The 6,000-nt window shown below is 37.3% G+C and overlaps 1 pseudogene; it reads right to left on the bottom strand.

Moving 5' to 3' along the window:
* Nucleotides 1–1,444: 1,444 nt before the first annotated feature.
* Nucleotides 1,445–6,000, bottom strand: part of LOC149158557 (enolase 1-like) — a 75,734-nt pseudogene continuing 71,178 nt past the window's right edge.

Genomic DNA, 6,000 nt, shown 5'->3' with positions numbered 1-6,000 from the left:
TTAAAGCATTATTTGACAACTTGCAACCTCAAGGAGTCGAATTTGATGAAGCCTCCCACGTGGTCACCCAACTGCTGATGACAAACCCTAGAAATTAGGGAACATGTTTCCCTGTTTTTAGGTTTAGATCCTTGAAAATTGCAGAGCCTTTATCTCTTCATCCATGACACATTTTACGAAACTGAAGGAGGTTTTTGTAGCCCATGTTGTCCAGAACAAAAACCTCTCCTGGTTTTTGAAAACATTTCTCCAGCTGTCCAGAAACTGTCCTTGAAAAACACGTGGCAAACAGGAAAAATCCGTTTTCTGAAATTAGGGTCTCAATGAAAGCTTAGTATATCCCAACTGAAAACACTTATGAATAAAGTGAGATAGGTTATTGTATCTGGACATTTTATGAAGAGAAACCTCCCTCAGAATTCCAAAATACGTCTTCCTGTAACCAAAAACTGATTTTGAAAAAGACTGCTAAAACTAGTAGACAAAGCTTGACTTTCAGCAGTTTCGTAGCGCAAGTTTAACCATAAATTCCTCCCACCTCAGAACGAATTTAAAGAAACTGAAAGAGGTTTTTGTAGTTTGGTATGTTAGGAATAAAAGCCTCTTTCAGTTTTCAAAATTAAGTTTTCAGCTTCTCATAACCCTTTCTGGAAATTTACTAGTAAACGCAGAAAACAGAGTTTTTTCTGCTGAAACAGGCTGCTACAGGGGTTTCGCAGCGCGCTGCGAAATTGCTGTGTAATTTCAAAAACACAGCTTAATGCCAAAATTCGACTGTCTTGAGTTTCTTTATCTTGGAATGTCCCTTTCATATGTTCTAAAGTTGTTCAAAACTAAATGCAGAGGAATCATTTTTCAAGGAAAAATTCAACAAGGCAAATCATCAAAATTTGAGGACTTAACCTTACTTGCTACGTGACTTTCCTTAGTTAAGGAAACCTTTCCCACTGGCTTAGCTGTGTTTTTAGATCTTCAATTTTTCATTTTCAATTGCATGTTTCCTTGCCCTTTCCTTGAATTGGGAAATCTCAAGGTTGGTAGACATCAATTTCCTTTTTGACTTCCTCAAAGCTACATTCTTCTTCTTGAGTGCTAACTGCCTTGCTTGAATTGAAATGGAGAACTTTGAGCTATGCTGACCCTGAGTTTGCCAAGTGCTTCTTATGCATGAAAGGAACATGAAAGTGACCAAGACCAATTCTTCCTCACCTTACCCCTTTTTCTTTGAAATTTGTTTAGTGATAACAGAATCCAAAAAGAAAAGGGTATTTTGACTTTATTGTTGGTACGTACACATAGCCTTTACTACTTCTAGCTGCACTAGGATCAAGGCTCTCTCCAAACAAAACATAGAGAAACATTCTCAAAAATGGAAAAACATCTTATTGATTTCCCCATATCCGAAGCATCAAAAACATTCTCAAGCATGCCAAAATATTTTTCTTTAGTATGGCTCTACAAGCTTGTGGAAAACTGCGCTTGCATACACTTTTGCAGACCCAAGTTCCTCCTCGATTTGTAAGAGCTACAAAAGTGACAATGAAGACTATAAATAAAAGGAAGAACAAATAACTGATTCCAGAAAAATCAGAAGACCAGATTATAAAATCACCTAATTATATTTGGCAAGTCACTCAGACCTACAAGGGGCACTTGTCTTGATTTGGCCCTGATGATGCAGATACACAACCCTTATAGATCAGAAGTGAATTTATACCTTAATTGCTTCATGATAATTAGAAACCTTCAATCCTCAAGTATATAACAAAAAAAGGATTAAATTCCTGACTCCATACACACTAAGGTTTTAGATTAGACACATCTTGAACTCACTAATCTATCTACACACTTTAATGCAACCAAAAACTGAAAAATGAGCATTATTGTGGCCAAACCCACTACTAGATCTACAATAAAGGTGTCTTCCATTTCACCATTGCATACACACAATGAGAGAAACATTAAAAAATACACATCAATATCACATATGACATAAAATTGCAAAAATGAGGGAAAGAAAGAGACTTGGAAAAAAAACATTAAATCAATACTTGTGATGGCTTGTCATCACTCCCCATCCAGCATGTTTGGACATCTTTACTGCTTCAATAATTTCAGTAACATAACCAATTTGGTTCACCTACAACAGGTTGCAAAAAATTATTAGACATCATATGTCACATCAACAACAAATATACAAAATTAAGGATCAATCTATTTACCTTTAGTAAAAGAGCATTGCAAGATTTTTCATTGATCGCCTTTCCAATGCACTGCACCAGTACATGTGCATATATCAATGAAAATTGAAACAAAAATAGAAAAAATAAGATGACGATGAAGAACAGGTTGGGGCAATGAAAACTCTCAATGATTAAATTGAAAGCAAGTGTCAAAAGACAAGCATGTACCTTTGGATTTGTCACCAATAGATAATCCCCAACAATTTGCACCTTTTCCCCAATTGTGGTTGTAAATTATTCATAGTGAGCCCAATCATCTTGATCAAATGGGTCCTCTATAGATACAATTGGATAATCCTCAATAAACAATTCATAAAGCTTGATTAGCTCAGATCCTGATATCTTCTGGCTACCATTATTATTCTGCAGCAATCCAATTCCAAGGTAAGAAGACAATTATATCCAAATAAATAACATAATTTCTCTAATGGGTTTCCTTCTAATTAAGGCCTCTTTTGTTTATCTCTTGTTTACAAGGGAAATAAGGGTGCAAAACTCGAGCGATAATGGTCATGTTCCTTCTTCATGCATTGAAATTATTTTTTTGATGTTAAAAAAGTCCACATGTCAATGCACATGTTAATTATAGAGAGCACACTAAATGCATTGCATTGGTATCAATAATGAAAAATAGAGGCTCACCTCCTCCTTGGAGTTCAAATCATACTTTTCATCCTTCTCAATGTGGAACTAAGAAGTAGCTACATCCATGCCAATAACAACCTCCCAATTAAAACAATATTTCATGAGTAACTAATCTCAGCATTATAGCTAATAAAAAATCCACAAAGGAAAATAATAAAACTTAATAAGAATGCGAGCCTTGTGAGTTATTTCTCAATGGAAATCTTTAATAATTCCATGGCTTCTTCAATCTTGTGCATTTCAACAAGATAACATTTAATACAATAAGAATTATAGAAGCAAAAAATGTTGTAGTTTAATATTCACTCTTAATTCAATGAAGCACGTGAATGTTTGGAGCAAAGCCTCCTTCGTCTCCAACATTTGTTTCATCTTGACCATACTTCTTAATTACAACGTGGAAGATCCACAAAAGGTTGGGAAATTTTACAAAATCAATGCCAAAACAAAATATTTATTAAGAAGGAAAACTAAAAATAGATTATGCACATATTCTCTAGTTTAGTGTTCAAACTTTATTTATAAAACAAACATGAACAAAAAATTATTGGTGAAGTGTTGTTGGCTTGAGGGGGCATGGACCTAGGTTTGGAATTAGCTGCACTAACAAACAAAACCCTACACTAATGGCCCTTTTGGCAACAACTTACATCGCACAGGCTGCATTCTCACCCGAGGTAGTATTGGGGGATCCTAGAACCAAGGTTATGCATCTAGAGGACTATGAGATGTGTTTCTACCAAACTTAGGGCTTTATCTTGACCTTCACAAATCCTAACCCTTGAAAACCAGAATTTATAGTAATTAATAGTTAGCATATTTATGTTCTTCATCAATTGCACTAAACATGCATAACATCGTATAAATAAAAAAATCTACATCTTCACGAATCTATTAAGTACTTTTCTGATTAAATTCATTCAACAGATCATAAATACATAAAATTAAAAGATAAACAATAATACATAGATGCACATATAGTTCTTCAAAATAAACCTTTTATTATGCTTCAGATCTTCAATTACAGTTCTTTCCAACCATGCAAACATAGCTGCAGGGGTCCATGCACTCAGTTGCAGACTTACCAAGGTCTCCATGCACACAACTGTAGGAGCCTTCCCCTTCACCCAAGTACAAAACAGATAAGATCAAAACCAAAAAATGCACTATTATTACTTCTATTCTATCTTGTGACTCTTCTATCACTTCCTTTTATATTCTTCTTCATTATAATACCATGGTCCGTGAACCATGGGCGAATCTCAAAACAAGTTACTTTAACAAACTAAGGGGTCTTGACCTTCCTAAAGCCCCTTTGACTTTTATCGACCTGCGCTACTCATGCTCTGCTCCTCAAAATGCAGAGAATTTATAATTTTTAACAAAAATTAACAAAATTTCACCTAGGGAACCCCATCCTAATAGGCCCCCAACACAAAGTCGTGACTAGTCCCATGTCACTCTGCTAGTGTTGCCTCAATATTTTCTTGTATACCATTGAATCCAACCTTCAATGCTTGAAGATTTGTTGTTCCCTACGTGGTAGCCTGGAAAACTTCTTCAACCAATTTCTTTGTTGTTGGACCTTCAGCTGCAAGTCCCATGGCTCTCTGTGTTTTCTGCAGAGCTTTGAGCTTGCTCTGAACAGTCTGTGACAATTGGATTTCCTCATAGGCCCATGGCTGCATCCTTGAGGAAATAATAGAGGCCTTCCGACGCAGCTCATCAATTCGAGTTTGGATGAACTTCCCTTCATAAATTCTGGTGAACCTTTGCACAGGTGCTAAGGTCTGTGTTGTTGCCCTGATCTCATCAAACTACGATTTATTTTCACGGATGTCTACTTCAGCCATCTACAAGTGTGGATCCTCCTACAACGAGGTCCACATCTCCATTGTCTACTCAAAAAATTGGTTGTAGTCCTTGACTGCAGCTTCCATAGTGGTCATGTCTGCTTTAATAGTAGCCTCACACTGCTCTCTCACTTCTAGAGGAGTGGTTGGCTGCAACTTCAGTTGAAGCTATGAAATCTACAACTGCAACTCAAACTAGAAATTTCTAATTTCCTCATTGGATTCCTTCACTACAATAGTTAACTTCTAAATTTTCTCTACTAAGGCCACTTCTGCTAGAATTTGGAGCTCAGGGAGCTCACTGCATACCTGGGTAAGGGCTACCTCTAGCTACTGATTACAATACATCACCTCGAGGAGGGCCTGCAAAGCCCGTGCTTTCTCTGCAAAAATCTGTTGATTGTCAGTTTCTACCTCATCGATAATCAACATCACTCGTTTCTCCCAAACGTGGTGCTCATCGAAAACTCCTTGATGTATCTCATGCAAAGTCTGGATAGGTAGCCCTGCAAGGTTGATACGTAGATTCTTCTAGTATTGTGCACACTTCTAGTCTTCAGTTGTCTCAAAATGGAGAGAGCCCCTTGTTAGTGGTACTGCTCACCTGGATCACCCCTGTTTGGACCTACAATTTCTTCAGGCCCTGTTGTACATTTTCAAATACTCGGTGGTACTGGTCCTTGATGTGTCCCCATATAGTTTCAGTGAGGGAGCGGACAAAACCACCTATCTGTTGGGTAGCGGAGGCCCTGCGTAATGGGTTTGGGACTCAAAGTCTGCAATTTTGGGAAAAAGAATGGTAAAGACCCCACGAAGTGTGCAAAGCATGAATTATAATGAGTCAAGTCAAAGGGTTGTCTGCCCAAGAATAATGTAAATAATAGGAAGAGATTAAGCCTGCCCATGGTCCACGGACCATGGGAATGTATAAATAGAGTAAGGCTCTATGGCTAGAGGTCAGTTTTTTGGGACAAGTATTTGCATTGGATCTTGGTGTTATGGTTTTGTGAAGACAATAATATTTGCGTCTGTAAGTCGGAGTCAAGGGTGTTGGTAGATAGATAGAGGCTCTACAACTGTGTGCGCGGAGGCCCGATAGAGTTTGCAGCTATGTGCACGGACCCCTGCAGCTGAGTGTGCAGGGCAGATCTGGTTGTATGAACATAAGATTTTAATAAAGATAAGTGGTTTTTGAAGCATCACAGATCTATTGTGTTGTGATTTATGCATATTTTATATGAGTTTATATATATTTTTTG

Source organism: Pinus tabuliformis, chromosome 5_2 (genome assembly GCF_031772625.1).
Source record: "Pinus tabuliformis cultivar Carrire ecotype Pingquan chromosome 5_2, CPIR1, whole genome shotgun sequence".
NCBI classification, from domain to species: domain Eukaryota; kingdom Viridiplantae; phylum Streptophyta; class Pinopsida; order Pinales; family Pinaceae; genus Pinus; species Pinus tabuliformis.
Note: the sequence above shows the minus strand (reverse complement) of the source record. Positions and strands in the feature narration are given on the sequence as shown.